We start from the raw sequence: 15,354 nt of genomic DNA on the forward strand, positions 1-15,354 counted from the left end.
ATTTAATGATATGTAATCCCCAATAAATGTGTAATTTTACATTGACTATACTATTGTAATGTATGATACACAGATTTCAAAGGCATCCTTGGTCTTAACAATTCTTACTGGTTTAGAGTTTTACATTGTAACTTTAATAACTTTTAGAAATATATTTGATGGGTTTCTTATAACTTTTTCAGGAACAAACTGAAAAAACAGCACCGCACCAGAGTGCCCCTTGGGGACACCCTCTCTGAAGGAACCAGGCTCAAATTGGAGACCCTCAGGATCCCAGCACTGCACACAGTGAGGACCTTTGGCTCTCCCTTACAGGCCTGTGCGATCTGCATTGCTGAGATGTTGCGGTGTTGGGGATTACTCTGTACCTGCAGCAGTTCCAGAGGGACTGAGGACACTTTATACTTTGGTTTCACAGATAATTGCTGAGTCAGAGGGTGGAAACTGGGTTAAATTACAAGCTGTGAAGGGAATTTATACAATGAAAAGAGAATGCTCTGCCCGTGTCCTTCAAGCTTTAGATTTCTTCTGCACCATCTTTCCATTCTGTCTCACAATGAATCCTATTTGGCAGACGTCTCATACTAGTCCCTTTTTCCTCATGAGGAGTATGCAGGCCAGCCCTGCTAAGGATTTTTTAATGACACTTCTACTCTTTCTGTCTTTTAAACTGTAGCCTTCAGATAGTCATCTGAGCTTTTTGTCCAGTCTGTATATTTGCTCTTTGTTCTGTCCTAACACAGATATGTTGGCATTCAAGGAGATGGAAGAAGAATGGCTGTGACAGAAATTACAAGCTTCTTTCAAGTTGTTGTTCAACAAGGTAAGAATAAGAAGGCATTTAATTATAAAGTCAGCATTTTTTTTTAATCTTTGGGATGTGGGGGTGGACACAAGCATTATTTTCCCTCATCTGTGTTTTAAATGCCTGAGTAGTTTTGCTTGAGTTTTAAAAAGTCAGTCTGGAACAGATTTATGACTTGGGAAAGCTTTATGCAAAATCCATGCATTTTTGAGAAATCTTGAATTCCTCAAACAAACAAATGGTCTCTAAAAAGTACAAAAATTGAAGAATTTTAGTATTAGAGGGTGCTGTTACCTGACCTTGCTTACAGTGCTTTAGTAAGAGCTGGAATTCAGGTTGATGGAATACTCTTATTTATAGATTTGTCACCTATTATAATACATGTCATTTAATGTGCTTATTATTTGTTATGCTAAAATTAACACTAATTATACAGTAGTGTTCATGCAAAACTTGTTTCCGTGATGTTATGGAATTTCTTGTGATGTGCAGTTCTGTTGATAGCCCCTGCCCATATTAGATGTCGTACACTACTGCAGTCCTCGGGTCTATCTTCATTTCCAGTGTGTGGCCCAGTCATGGTCTGTGACGTGCCGGGAGGTGTATGTGGTGTTTCAGGGGACGTGATGGGAAAGGGCCACCGCACCGTGCCAGAGCTGGGACGCTTGCTGCCACACACACTCTCTGAGGAAGCAAACTCACTAGAGGTGGCACCTTCTCCTGGCTCACATCTGGCCACATCTACATGTAACTAGTTTGTCAATCACTGGGGTTATGTAATGAACCCAGGTTGAAAAAAGCAGATGATTTGTAGTTAAAATAATAACAAAAGGAGTCTTCCTAGCAAAAAAACCCAAAATGACCTGTGAGCGTTTACAGAAAATGAAGCTTTATAGATATAATTACTAGTATTTCATTTACTTGAAGAGAGATCATTACCTTATTACACAGTTATTTTGAAAGACTGTCTTACAAGCTTCTTTAGATACGCTTTCAGTTCTTACATACAGAGTTTAATTTACTAATAACATTTTTGGCTTTAGTCTAATGTTATTTTACTTAAAAATAGATATCCTTATACAGTGCAAAAAGATATTTTTTTCCTGAATGCTTAGGTAGAATTTCCAAATGTGAAGATGTACATTATCATGTTAAAATCTGCAACGTTTAAAAAAAAAAAAAAAAAATGTTTAGCATTGACAATTACAGGACAAAAAGTCACGACAAAGAGAGAAATGCACCAAGGAAGGTCTGGGATAAATAACCTGTGGCATAATTTCATATAATTTGATCTATTTTATTTTTCCATGATTAACTGAGTTAGAAGCAATGAGCTTGAATTTCAGAAAAAAATCGCACATTTCAAGTTATTTATTAGAAACTATTTGTAGCAGAAAGCATGAAAATAGGTTGCCTGGAAAACCTATAAAATCTCTAATATTGGAGGTATTTAAGAATGCATTAGACACAGATGTGTCAAGATGACTTAAATAAATCTAGGCACCTGGCAAGGGGATAGAATAAATAACCCTTGTTTTTTTTGACTGGAAACTATGAAGACACTGAAGAAGTAAAATTAAGTTATATGCAATATTTTTAGTTTACACAACAGGTGATTGGGAATTTTTGTGCCGTTCCAAGGAGGTTTTTATTGAGCTGATTTCTCAATAATACTGCAAGCTTACAGGTTAATTTGGGGGGACTCTGTGATGAACAAGAATCGAGATAAATGGAAAAATGTTAATGAAACACAGGCTTTTTCTTTTCAAAATCAACACCCACTTCTTACTCAACTTAACTCTGCTAAACTCCATTGAAAATCTCCGTTTCTGGCACTGTTTCATATCTGGCTTATGTAACCTGTCTGACTGCAGGGAAAGAAAAAATAGTATTACAGAATGGGTTTTCTTTTCTACTAATCTACACTTTAAAGTGTAATTAATTTGTTAAGAAGGAGTTAGGGTGATTGGTGGACTTCTGCTCTGTTAAATACCATCTTTGTGGTACCTATCCTATAAACATCTATCATCTGCTGAAATCACAGTCCTTGACCACAGTAGTTTGAAAACTGAGGAAGGATAGAAATGGCCTGAGAATGGTTAAAGACTTTTTACAGTTGAGAATTTCAAAAGTGCCTTAAGGGACATAGGCATCCATTTCTGTTCAAATACTGTCTATAGATGCACGTGCCTAATGTCTTTTGGCAGATACACCCTAGGGGTTTAGGAGTGCTCAGTAGTGGAGAGGAAAAGGAAGGTGTCCTATCCTCATACAGTTGGTGTAGTTTAAATATTCCAAAAGCAAGTTAAACTGTCATTCTCTTTCCTGGACGGGGTCACAGTGCAGTTCATATTCACAGGCTGCCCTCAGTCACATCTTCTCCTTATCACATTCTCTGTGACAATGCCTCATAATGCCTTAAAACATAAAGCTCCATCCCAGCAGTACTGAGAGATTTAAGTTTATTAAAAGCACGTGTTCATAACTCTGTATCGGAATATATTTTTTCCTTAGGGACAGCAATGAAAGGGCTGCGAAATAAATGTGAATGTAACTTATTAGCCTCATGATAGCAATCCATTTTCTTACCTTACTGTCTCCCTAGGAACTATTTGTGGTTTTGTCCCCAAAATGTGTGCTTTAAATAACTCTAAGAATGTTATTTCAGTTTTAAAGACAAAGTGCTCCTGATGTCCACCTAAGAAAAGTAGAATATCTAATGCATATTATTTGAAATATAAGTATTACCATTTATCAATGCTCATGCCTCAAACCAATTAATACGGAGTTTCTGGTATGGGTTTCTTGAAAACAAGCTGCTACTAACTGGAAAGGATCTGGTAGTTAATTTTTCCCTCATGACTGGAACATTTTCCATACCAATAATATGGTAAAGAAACCGCTATATAACTGAAATATGTGGTGTTTGGAGACTGCTAATTACAATTCCACTGGTTGCAGCAACCTCAGAAGTTGCTGTTTCAATGTTCTGCTGAGATTATCATCAGCATTTCAGCTCTTTGAAGATAAATCCGTAGACAATACGGCCACGTCCACAGCTTTTTATTCTTAAATTTGGGAAAGACCTTTATGACATTAGTGAAAGTGGTGTTTGTTCACGAAAATGTTTGTCAGGACCATTACATTTTGCTCATGAGAATTTCAGGGACCTTCTTTACCTGGAAAGGAACTTCCCTGCTCTATACCCCTCCTTTTTGCATAATGTCCCTGAAAGATCTCTGAAGGCAATGTCACCTGCCTAAGAGTGTGGTTTTGTGGCAATTTTGGCCTGTAGATTCACCTTAAGACACCTTTTTCTGTGTGCATTAGGCAAAATTTGTGTCTGTTGCAAAGGCAGCAGTAATGACGTGACTATTAAGCAAGGCTAAATGAGCCCTGCTGTGTGCAGTGGCTTTCATTACGTGATCACGTAGCTGGTGGTCACAATTCAGATGTGGAGCATTTTAATGGAAAGATATGTGGTCTATCTAGAGGACTGTTTTTTTTCTACCACCTGTATTTCTATTACAGACAAATGAAAGGCAGTTTTTACTTCAATACAAATTAAATTAGTTGTTACAGTATTGATTTCGGCTGGGCTAGTAGTAACAAGCAATTACAATAAGTGGGAATTTAAAATGTGTACTACTGGCCATTTTAATTCACAAATGGTCTGGTTAAGAATTTCTTACACAGAAAAAGCTCCTGTTAGGCTTCAGAGGAAACTACTCTTGAGGAGCAGCACTTCAGCATGTAGCCAGAAGAGATGAAGCTTGGCAAACATATTTATATCCTGTGTTTTGGAGAAACAACAAATCTAAATGGAGATGTTTTGGGCAGGAGGTTATATGGCATATCAGTGCAATGTCTACAGATACTTTAAAAACATCAGCATTGAGCTGACAGGAGAAATTACAGAACCTGATTTGAGGAGGTATAAGTAATAGTAATGGGAAGAAGTTAATTACAGTATAGTAGACTCTTGAGTAGGGAGAGTTGCTTGCATTGAGACTGGGACACAGCAAAAGGTTTTTCAGCCTGGTGGTTAGCACACTTACTGCATGGTCATAGTGAACATTTAAATTCCTGTAAACAAAGCACAAAGCAGAAAAGAAAAAAAAAAATATGGTATAAAGGTTGCGATAGAGTTCATGCCAGAACTTCTACACAACCCATCTTCCCCCTGTATTCCAGAGCCCTGTCACCTCACTGTTTCTTGCAAGACCCCAATCTCACATCCTCTACTGTCAGTTTACCCAGTTGTTCAGTTGAGCTGGTATTTCTGCTGTCAGTTATCCTGGGTAAAACAGCAAGAGTTGGTTGCAAAAATATTAATGAGGTATGGTTTCTGGCTGCAAAGGAAAAGGCATGAACTGCCATCTTGGTGACAAGGTAGGCACCATGCAGAGTTAGTTTGTATACATTTTGAAAAAAAGAACATTTAGCGTGTTAAAAAACCTGAAAATATTGGAAAAGGGTGAGGAAAGAGTTCTACAATAGCATCTCAACAGGTGTAAATATATATATAGTTTTGTTAAAGATAAAAGACATGTTATTTTATTCCAGCTAAGGACCTAACCCGGTCTCTGGAGCTGTTCCCTGACATCGGTGTCTACTTCATTTCAAGGGTGTAAAAATCTGTTTAGATCTCTAGGAGAGATGCAGAGCTATAAAGCAGTAGTAAAGGATGAGTAAGAGGTGACTAGTAAAATAAACCATGGACATGAAGGGTTTTCTAAATTATATTTGTACAAGTTATACTTGTGTAAATGCTTCAGCATGTTGCAGGTTTTGGGTCTGCCTCTTCACATTGTTAACCGCACATGGACGCCGCAGCCTGAGCCATGCTCAAAAGCCTGCCCTTCTCATCATGTCTGTTCTCTGCCCTGGGGTGACATTCCTGGGGCTGGCACTGAAGGACAAGCAGGCTGTTTCGCACTGCAGCAAAACAGACTCCCCTCTATTTGGGGATTTTGCAAACCGTTTTCAAGATTTTCATTTCATGGTGTTGAAAATATAAATCACAAAAAGTTTGTATGTTATAAATTGTAATGCGGCCTGTTCAGCTGTATCTTGTGGTTCATTTCATGCAATCAGAGATGACGATTCGCTGAGCACTTTTCAAATGCTCATTCTCACATCCTGTAGGAAGTATCCCAAGAATTTGGGAAGCTGTGATTGCTCAGCTCTACTGAGGAGATAGCACATTGGCAAACAGTTTTTGGCACTTAAGCACATTATTAATGTATTGTTTAGTTGTTTACTTAGTATTACAAAAATACTTTTTGGTTTTTTAGAGGATACCCGGAAATGATATCCCCTTCCATCTCCCTTTAAACCACCCAAATGCCTAAACTTGGTGAACAGCAGAGGCTGTTTCTCAAACAAGAGAAAGAGAACAGTACTTGGCATGTGTAAAAGCATTCCAGAATGATCCTCAGCAGTTGGTTATTTTTTAAAATTTTAATAATATCTAAGTTTATTTTGATATAAAATTTTAAGACAGGTGGATTTTTTTTTTTAATTACCACACAATGGTTGTATAATAGAAACAATAAGCAAGAAATTGCAGTTGAAGTAAGAGTTACTTGTCCTTTGGATTGATTTTTCTTACAAGTATAAAATTGTATTATTCTCTTTATGTGCTTGAGTTTGTTCTAAAGAGCACTATAAATGAGTGTTCAGAGGCCAAGAGCTGAACATACATACAATCATTTAATCAGAGTCTTCCAAAGTAGCTTTAATTTGTGCTTGCATTACTTTCTGCTCTTATGGAATTTTTCCATGGTCTTATACCTGTAATTAGAAAGGAGATTCCCTGACGTGTGGGATATATAGTATTTTTTCCTGAAACTGTAAAGCCTCTGAAAAATACATTTGCATATTGTAGAACAAGAGTTTTGCATAGAAAGGTAGGGCAGACAGGAGATTAGGCTTAATTAACCAAACCAGAGAATAATAAAGTTACTAGTAAGTAATGGTCTCAACGGACAAGGAAAAGACAGGAAACATTTTCCCCTTCAGTTGTTTTGACAGTACGTTTCCACAAGACAATACTTTATTTGAAATGAAAAAGAAAAAAGAACTGCGTCCTAAAATCAAACTGCGGTCCCTAAATTTTAGTCTCCTAGTCCTTGGAATATAAAACTCAGGATCTATACCACGCGTTTCGATTCCCTCTGAAGAGGGGTACAATCTAGAACACCTTGGAACTGCACAGAAAGCTGCGTAGGGTGAAGGGGCTCAATATGGAGCTGCTTGGGCCTAGCCAAAATGGAAACAGCTGAGGTTCAGGGATGGTTTTGGCCCACCCTGATAAGAGCAGTAGTTCAGCCCACAAAAATACATGTGGCTGTGAATCTTCTGGCACAAAGATGTGCAGTCAAAATGCCCTTCCCCCACCACCCCTCTCTTTTCAAAGAGTAGAACAGTGCAAATTATGAAGAACTAGTAATTATTGAACTCCCTCTTATGCAATTTTCTAAGTAGTAAATCATTTAGCAAGGCTGAAAACTGGAATTTGCATTATCTTCCTCTGTTGGATGATGTATCAAGCCACCTGCTGGGGGAAGCCTGAACCATTAAGATGGAAACTGGTTTGGAATAAGAAAAAGTCTCTGCAGACTTTTCTGGAGCCAAAGAAAGTATTTGCTTTTTTAAATTGTGTTTGGCTAGGACAAGAGACTGAGACCCTGCAGGATTCCTCTCAGCTCATTGAACTCATGAAGAAGCTAGAATAGAGACCAAAAAGAAGGGAGGGTGGGGGTGGGGGTGGGTGTGTGTGTGACAGTGTCAGTGTCAGTTCCTTGCTACAGGGGACTGCTAATGCACAAACCTTCTGACCTCTGTTAGTCATCCATAAAATCAGTGGTGGACTGCTCAGTTCTCAAGATGTCAAAACTTCTGAGCGTGGGTGGGGGCAGAACTGTCCAGGGAGCTTTTAATGCATGTGCAAAGCCTTTAGGCAGCAACATTTGAATTTAGGCATTTGAATGAAGTCATGAGGAGGCTGCTCATTTGGATTTGAGAGGAGGAGACAAGGAAGAGGCAGTTGATGATTTCTCCTTTTGATCAGAAGAACCATTATAGCCTTTAAATCCTTTCTAAATCATTGTAGGGATCTAGCCCATTCCCTTCAGTTTTATTGTGTGCTTGATGGCCATGAAATATGGGAAGGAAATTGGATGTGATAATGTCATAAAGAGTCTATAAATAGCATTACAGTCTTCATTATGATTCCAGTTGCGCTGTAATTACCTGTGCTCCATGTTGAGCAGAGCATGAGTGAGATGAATGAGCTGCTGCGAGAGGAATTCAGGCAGAGGGACGATGCAGTCAGTGGCTACCGAGCTACCATGTAATGGGATTCAAGTGTAGGGGGCATCCATACATCATCACCACAGATATTTACGGGTGCATTTCCAGAAGTACTCACCCAACTCAAGTCCCATCATGTAAAAATGCATGAGTGGTATTCCTCACTGCACATTAGTGTTTCTAATTGCAAACAAAATGAGAGAGCTGCCAGTACTTCATAGGGGAAACTGTGTCCCATTGTATGTCAGCAGATACTTGGCCATTAAGTTTCAGTGAGGCCAGAATCTCATTGCCTCTCTAGGTTGGCAGGGTAATTTAGGTCTTATATTCTTTGACTCCGCTATGCTGTTCATTCAGGGATTTAGGGATTTTCTTTTTTTTCCAGCTGGAAGAATTACATTTTAGTTGTCTTTTTCTTCCTCTGTTCTACAGATATCGGTGCTCACAAATTATCAGCAAATAAAATGCCACATTTTGTTTATGATTATATCATCCAATATTTGGTCAAACATTATTTTAGGTTACCGTCTCAGTCTGAGTAGATGCTCTACACAATAAAACAGATGCTGGAATTTTTCTGCTTGGTTCTCCCACAGTACAGAGAGAGTCTTTGTTGCAAGCTATGTAGCTAAACCAGCCGTGCATTCTGTGTTTTATGTATAACGGCATATAATACCCTATAGCTCTGGCAGGAGCCTGAGGGTTTGGGAAGAACAGATAGGGTGAGAGGCACTAAAGAGATCAGAAGCTATTTAAATCCAAAAGTCTTTGGGAATTTTTTTAGGCTAAGATTTTGAATGGGATAGGTTAAAATTTCCGATGGGAGAAGGTTAGGTTAGAAAAACCCTACAGCTGCTACAGGTAGCCTTCGAGTAACGAGCCAGTTTTATACCAACACTTAAAGAATATAAATAACTACAGGTATATGTATATGTGATTTTTTTTTTTTAATAGTATTCTAGGCCCTTCAAACTCCACATATTTTGAATCTGGAAGGCCAGTTACTGTGTTTAACCTGTATAGCGGTCTTAAAAGAATAGTTTAACTGCATATTAAATTTAGTCTACATTTCAGTTATGTTTTAGCAGTCTATGTTTAGGAAGTGCTATATTCGATGAAGTGAGAAACACAAGGCAGCGGCTGGAAGTGGTTATATCATTCCAGTCATGTATTAAATAAACTGAACGAAGACTGTTGTTTCTCCACTGGCTTGTTATCCAGCCTTTGAAGCTTGCGGAGGGCACAAACAGCACTGGTGATGGCTGTGTTCCGCAGCGCGTCTGTGACTGCATCGGGCGCAGAGGTGCCACCTCCGCTCCCGGGACGTACTCTTCCCCCTTGCCCGTGCGGGGCTCCTCCGCGCTGGTACGGGGAGCACCCCTGAGCAGAAACATTCTCCCTACTGAACCAGCTGGTAAATTTGCCCAAGCTGATTTCCCGCCATGCTGAACCTCCCGCAGGCAGAGAGTCCCGGTTTTCGGCAGAGCGTGTGGGGTGTACCCCTGTCACGGCTGGGGCAGGTTGTGCTCAGACCACGAGAATGCCAGCGTTGCCTGACACCGGGGCAGGCGGGGGTGACAAATAATGACACAGGGGCCAGTGGTGCCCCCCACACACCCCCAAGGGAGTGGGCAGTGGCCTGGGCAGGAGCATGACCCACCTCCTCTGTGCGTCCCCCCATGAACCGTCCTGTCACCTGTCCGTGAGGAGGAAAGACCTTTTCTTTAGTCTCTTTGGTTTTTAGCTAAATAGAATGTGAGTCTGTACGCTCTCAGGAGATAGTGGCTAAAGGAAGAATTAAGTCTTATTTAAAGGATAGCTATCTTCCTATTTACCTTTTTGCTCTAACCTTTCAGAAAATACCTGAGGCAAAACACCACGGGTATTACAGAGAGGGTAACATACATTATTGTTTATGTGCTTATCACAGTTATCATTTCCACAGGGGAGCTGATATTACTTGATGTAGCTCCGTGCATAAACAGCATTTTCAAAGTGTTTCAGAAGGATAAGGTCATGCCTGAGGTTGCATAGTTGTTTAAAGGGAGCGGTCCTACTTCATGTGGGGGAAAAGTATTTTTAAAGTATTTGGAGGCAATGGACATAAATGGAAAGGGTTTAAATCAATACATGAAAAAATATTTATACAAGAATATTATTAATGACAAGGAATAAAGCATTTAAAATTTTGATAACCTTTTCAATGATTGTTACACCTTTGTCTTGCATAGAATTGTTTCTCATCTTTCAGTATTAGATAGTGCTACAGGTACATAGTTCGCCAAATAACAGATTTCTTGGTCAAATGTCTTATAATTTAGACTTAAAAAGAGAAGATACTGTATATTGTAATCCTAAATTAAGAAGAATTGTACTTTACATGGCTTGTGTCACATGGTACTCCTGAACAGAAATTGGACTTTGTGGTTTAATTTGAATGATACCTTTCCATTTTTGTGTACTGTTCAAGCACTTCAGGTATTTATCTGGTTTCTCCAACCTTAAAAGCTGCCTGTGTTACCAGCTGAACATAATATGGAAAAACTTCTATAAAGGCTTCCCTGTTTCCAGGGATGTAAGCTGTTACAAACCAAATAGCATTGGATTGCTTATATGAGCCGTTATGTTATACAACCATTGTATTGGGGTATTTTTAATTGTAAATGTGTAGAGAGAGTCTGGTTTTGGTGAAACTTACTCATTGTTTCAATTGTTATGGAGAAATGTTTTTGTGTGGTTTTGAGACATTTTTGAGTTAGAGACTACAAGAGGTTGCATAACCAGGTTCCATTTGTATGTCTAATAGACTCAGTGTGGTTGTCTGTTAGCTTTTACACCAGGTGCGTGATTCTTGTTAATGACCTAGGGTAGAAAAATTCTTCCTTTCATCACTATTCTCTCACCAGTCATGTTTAGGTAATTCTCTTCTGCTGTTTCCCAGTATCAGAAACTAAGGATATATGCGAGGAAAAGACTTTTTCAGTGTTTTACAAATTGCAAATGTTTTCCAAAACTGGATTTCTCCCAAGAAATTGACAGTGATCTTGGGATAATTAGAATGATAAGTAGTGATTGATATAGTTCGGATTATGTGTCCTTAACACTGTGTTTTTATGGTGATAAGAATACATTCTCAAACAGAAAAACACTTCAAGTCTGGGAGATAAAAAAGCTTATTGCATCAATAGCTCATTATTCTTATGATTTTTATGCTATTTCTTTTCCACAAAACTTTTATTTTAGAACAAAGGAAATACCTAAATTTATTCACGAGAAAAGATATCATTATTTCTGCTTTCTTTTCTTTTCCTCTGTTCTAAAGCATTTAAGCTTTCATTTTTCTCCCATCTGAAATAGAAGTCATCTGAATTATTCCTGTGTCAGAGATTTTTTTTGTTTTAAAAAAAAGGTACAGACGCTCTTTGGAATTATTTGATACAACTGGTGTGATATGATGTGGGATAATTTTGTATCACACCTGAGGAAAAAATGAAATGAAAATTAAATAATTGTTACAAGTTCATTGACTATACATAATAACTGCCCTTTTAATGATGGTGGGATTTACATGTTCTAGCTTCTTCATGAGTTCACAGTCACTGAAGTAGGTATGACGTTATCTGAAGTTGTCCAGGAGATAGCCATTTTGAGTCCTTTAAAAATAAAGGCAGAGGAAATAAGTTACTCTTATTAATATTTAAGGACCTCTGGTACCTTTTCGTGTAGATTGTGATCCACGCTTGATGAAGAATTCAGTGCTCTATAAAGATGGGTTTCCCGGTAAGCATGACTCAAACTACCTTGGAGAAATTGTAATCTTCAAAATGTATCGTGTGACTGAATAATTTTTTCTAGTGGTTTCCTCCTGTTGGTTCAAGGTGCTATGATTCTTTAGGCTGCTGTTACTAATTCATTGATGTTATTCTGATAGTGGAAATAAATCATAGCAGCACAAGCACTCCCAGCAAGTAGCAAGTGCTGTTTTGTTTTTTTTTGTTTTGTTTTGTTTTTTTCACAGTGTTCCATACTGAATGTCATTTATGAAAGAGGTGCTTCTGCTGCCTCTGGGCACTCCAAAAGTATTACGCCTTTGGTAGCATGGTTCAGAAAGCTGTGCGTAAAACAAATCAGGAAGAAGGTTTTAATAGCCATGCTTTCCGTTCTGGTTTTATAGAATGTTACTCTGTTATCCCCAGCTTCTCTTAGGTATTTCTTAAAGCACTTCATTCACTACAGATAGTGTGACAGCACCAAAAATAATAATCTAGTGATTATTTTTGTCTCATTAGAATTTTTAGTGCTCCAAAAGGGTAATTTTGTCTGGAAGTTTTCTAGCAGTGGCTTTAAAGAGTGTTTGGATATTCTCTGCATCAGATTATTTGCATTAATTATTTAAAGTTCTTTAGATTCAGATTCTGTTGAATCTATACATTGCTATGTGCAAAATGGTGATCATGGTTTGCTTGATTTTCTGAAAGAGAAGAAAATGTAAGTAAATTCTGTAATGAATGCAACATAGTTTAGAAGCATTAAATTTTTTAGCAGAAAATTTTCATGTCAGAAGTTCATAGGTGCTACCATTTTTTTCTTTTTTTGTCTTGAAGGCCATTCTTTGTAGGATGACATTTTCTTTGTCTCAAAATAGAAATCTATTGCCTATTGCATTTTCCTTCTCGCTTTTTGGATGGTCTGTTTATTGATGACCTCCTGCAGTTTTGAGAATATGTTCAGCTTCAAAACTTGCAGATAAGATTCTCATGTCATCCTCTGTCATTTCCAACAAAACTGAGTAGGAACTCATATGTGGCTTTATGTGATTTGTGTATCTCTCACTTGTGTTTAACCTTAGGCAGACTTGTTGCATGTACTCTAGCCTCAAGACTGTTTTGGATTGTGCTCTAGCACCTCTTCAACAGAGCAGAAGGAAAGTCCTCTTTCGTGCCTACTATAGAACGAATTACCCGATCACATAAATCCGAGGCAGACCTGACTCAAGATGTCTTATAGTTCATCCGTCTGCCCTGTCAGTGTCACACTTGGATTACAGTGTCAGTGTTGCGCAGTATTGTGTAAATTGTCACGCATCACATCTTCTGCAGGGAGCCCCTTGGACTGCCCAAGCAGTTCTGCTAGCATGGATATATAGTCTGCAAGTGCTAGGTCCTGTGATCATTTCTAAATCAGCATTGCTGGCAATGGCAGAGGAACTGGACACCTTGTGACTGTTTAACTCTGTCCTTCCAAAGGGCTCTTGAAAACTTGAATGTCTTAAAAAGTCTTGAGATGTGAGAGTCTTTGGTAGTCTTACAAGTGCTGCTAACTCTTCCCCCACTTCTTGAGCACCCAAAAAATCCCAACTGCCACAGAAGCTCTAGAAGAGGCAGGCAGAAACACATGCTGGCTGAAAGCAGGTGTGTAATCTGAATTGGAGTTCTTGTAATGCTCTTGTAACTGTCATTAACCTATTCTCAGTGATCAGTCTTGGCTGGATGAGTACTACAGAGTTCTGATACAGAAAACTTAAAACTGGCTATGCTTTCTCAATAACATTCACAAAGGAACTATCTGTAATAAAGTACATGCATATATTAGAATAATTTAAAGAATATTTTTATCATAATTACAAGTAGGAAGATCACAGCAAAAAATATTGCATTACATGATTTGCATCCTTACCACTCAACAGTCGATGAAACTTCTCTGTGTCAAGCACTAGAAGGAATGCAAGTTTATGTTAGGAATTTTAAGGAAATAGAAAGAATGCAGCTTCTTAGGGCTGTCCTAAAAGTCTGCCATAAACTGTAAAGAGGCTCTTTAACATTCCCAAGTTGTTTTCTTAAAGTAAGTTCTCACAGTAATGCTGTGGTTAAATGGTACAAATTTGCTGAAATAATTAACACAGAGCACAATTGGCTGGCATGGGTATTCAGCTGATTTTGCCCAGGAAAGCCTTGGCACATGTGCACATATTTACTAAATGAGAATAAGAGAAGAGGTGCTTTATACAATTGAGGTTTTGTTTATTGTTGTGAAAAGGCTGTTTCAGGTGCATCAGAGAAACTGCATATGCACCCATGGTTGCAGGCAAGGTTCTGGACACCAAGGTGCACCTACAGAAGTGGTTTGTACGAGAGTGATGTGTACAAGTATTGAAAGGAGAAAATGCAGTCTAATTCCAGCCTGCCATATGGGTGAGGTCAAAATCTAATCTGATTTTGCACTAATAAGAAGATGCAGAATATCTTAGCAGAATTTGGCTAGGTAGTTCTCAGATCTTCATGCGCTTTGCACAGGATCCACCAGTAATTCTTGGAAGATTAATGTGATGAAGTGCATGCTTTCCACTGAGCAGCAGCTGAAGAGGCATAATGTGGAACCCTAATTATCTCCTCCAGCTGTGACCAAGCAGCCAGTTAGAAACAGCTGCTCTGAGAGACAGTGTGGGCAGCAGGTGGAGTCATTGGGCGATACTGGCAAGAGAAGCTTCAAAAAGAGGAAGCATGTAGAGGGAAAATAGCCATGCAGCAAATGGGTAGGAACAGCATGGGCAAATGAGGGAAAAAAAGTGGTCCTTGGTTATCAAACCAGAGCAGAAAGGAGAGTCCAGGATTAAAGGTTCAATTTTTTCTCTATCATATTGAAGGGAAAGTGAGAACTGAGGGTCCAAGGATTCCTGTGTCTACAATTGCAGAGAGATGCTGTGCAGTGCATATAAACCTTCTGGTCTTTGGATTATGATTTTAAACACTTTTTTTCCACTTTGCTTTCAGGCCCACCACCTCTGGATGGGATGACATCTACACCAGGTCTAACAGTTCTCATACCAAGGATTCTGTTGTGTTTGGTGCCTTATCCTTTGTCAGTGATGTAAATACAGAGTGCATTGATAAGAACTTTATACAGGTAAGTGATTCGGAGAAGGTGGGTCAGCCAACAAAACTTTTACAAATATTTCTGTTTGGACAACTGTATGGGGGGGCTACTGAACTAAATAGTCAGTTAGTTTGACTGAGATCTTAGCATCTTGGAGGGGAGCTGAGGAGAAGCTACTAACCTTGTGATTTTGCAGACTTCATTTACTTACTCCAGCAGATAGGAAGCATTTGATACATGCTTCCTACAGTCTCTGTTTCCCTGTAGCTTTTACTCTTTTGGAAAGCTCTCTTATGTATGGTCTTTACACTGTTAAATGCTTCTCTTTCTTGAAAAACAAATTGTTATTTATTCAAAAT

The 15,354-nt window shown here is 38.7% G+C and overlaps 1 long non-coding RNA gene across 1 annotated transcript; it reads left to right on the forward strand.

Moving 5' to 3' along the window:
* Positions 1 to 227: 227 nt before the first annotated feature.
* LOC122153455 lies at positions 228 to 15,018 on the forward strand. The gene is made up of 3 exons (XR_006165347.1): positions 228 to 288; positions 744 to 823; positions 14,893 to 15,018. It is a non-coding gene; the product is annotated as an uncharacterized LOC122153455 (long non-coding RNA).
* The last annotated feature ends 336 nt before the right edge of the window (positions 15,019 to 15,354 follow it).

The sequence above is a fragment of the Tyto alba genome, unplaced genomic scaffold (genome assembly GCF_018691265.1).
Source record: "Tyto alba isolate M040663 unplaced genomic scaffold, T.alba_DEE_v4.0 Super-Scaffold_1, whole genome shotgun sequence".
Taxonomy (NCBI): Eukaryota; Metazoa; Chordata; class Aves; order Strigiformes; family Tytonidae; genus Tyto; species Tyto alba.